Source organism: Convolutriloba macropyga, chromosome 6 (assembly GCF_964194025.1).
Source record: "Convolutriloba macropyga chromosome 6, txConMacr16.3, whole genome shotgun sequence".
In the NCBI taxonomy this organism is placed as follows: Eukaryota; Metazoa; Xenacoelomorpha; order Acoela; family Convolutidae; genus Convolutriloba; species Convolutriloba macropyga.
Genome location: NC_134473.1, coordinates 20,752,508 through 20,754,402, shown reverse-complemented (window position 1 = coordinate 20,754,402; position 1,895 = coordinate 20,752,508).

The window sequence follows — 1,895 nt, the reverse complement described above, 5'->3', positions numbered from 1 at the left end:
TTTTTTAAGGTGAAGTTTTGAATTGAATCATTTTTTTAAATGATAATCTTTTTTACTAAAATGATTTTTTTTTGAAATTGTTGTGTTTTACACTGTTTTTAAACAAAAATGTAAATCTTGATGTTTTTTTATTTTTTATTTTTCCTTTTTTTTCTTTTTCTTTAAGTAAAAAATTAAATTTAATTAATTTTGTTTTTGAAAAAACAAAGTTTTTACTAGAATAATTTTTCTTTCAAAAATGCCGTTTTTACATAAGGTTTTTAACAAAAAATGCAACTTGTGTTGTTTTTTATTTTTCTATTTTTCCTTTTTTCTGTTTTTCAATTTTTTAATGTAAAATATGAAATTTAATTAATTTCCTTTTTGAAAAAACAAGTTTTACTAGAATAATTTTTTTTTCAAAAATGCCGTTTTTTACATAAGGTTTTAAACAAAATATGCAATTTGCGTTGTTTTTTATTTTTCTTTTTTTCCTTTTTTCTGTTTTTGAATTTTTTAATGTAAAATATGAAATTCAATTAATTTCCTTTTTGAAAAAACAAGTTTTACTAGAATAATTTTTTTTTTTCAAAAATGTCGTTTTTTTACATAAGGTTTTTAACAAAAAAATGCAACTTGTATTGTTTTTCCTTTTTTCTGTTTTTGAATTTTTTAAAGTAAAATGTTAATTTAAAATTTACATTTTTATTGATATAATGTTCTTCTTGAGAAATTCCGATTTATTCATCGTCTCATGATAAACATACTTCAGAGTGAACCCCGGGGTACCGGTGTCGCGTGGTGACAATTACTGGCGTCAAGCATCCCTAGCGTACATCTCTGGATGTTGATCGGAAATAAAAGATCGTTGGGCGCGCAGAGCGCGCCTCGCGGCAGAGCCGCGATCAACGATCTTTTATTTCCGAACAACATCCAGAGATGTACGCTAGGGATGCTTGACGCCAGTAATTGTCACCACGCGGACACCGGTACCCCGGGGTTTACTCTGAAGTATGTTTATCATGAGACGATGAATAAATCGGAATTTCTCAAGAAGAACATGATATCAATAAAAATGTAATTGTTTAAAATGAAAAATTAAAACAAATATGCTTGTCATCAAAAGCTTGATTTGTTATAGATTTCCGCAAACTTTATTAATATGTGTATTAATTTGTAATAAATAATTGTACTAAATAAATGATTTTTGTAAAAATTGTAATACATTGATTTTTGCAATTTTCTGCTTTGCTAAACAAATTGCAAAAAACATCAAGAGCTGAAAAATTGAAAAATAGAATAAGAAAAACATCAAACTTACATATTTTATTGAAAATATTATGCGAAAAAGGACATTTGGAAAAAAAATGTTTTACTAAAACAATATTTTTTCAAAAAAAATTAAATTAAAAACTTCCAAAACTGAAAAAAGGTAAAACAGAAAAGTAAAAAACAACAAAATTCACATTTTTTATTAAATACATAATGAAAAAACAGCATTTTTGAAAAAAAAAAGTTTTAGAAAACAACATTTTTTAAGAAAAAAAATAATTCAATAAAAAAATTTTTAAAAAAATTCAAAAACTGAAAAAATAGAAAAACAAAAATAGCATTTTTTGGTAAAAACTTTATGTAAAAAACGACATATTTGAAAGAAAAATAATTCTAGTAAAACTTGTTCGTTCAAAAAAAAATTAAATTTTACATAAAAAATTCGAAAGCAGAAAAAAGGGAAAATAGAAAAATAAAAAAAAAACACAAGTTGCATTTTTTGTTTAAAAACCTTATGTAAAAAACGGCTTTTTTGAGAGAAAAATTATTCTAGCAAACTTGTTTTTTCAAAAAAAAAATTATTTTGAATTAACATTTTACTTTAAAAAATTCAAAAACAGAAAAAAGGAAAAACAATACAAGTT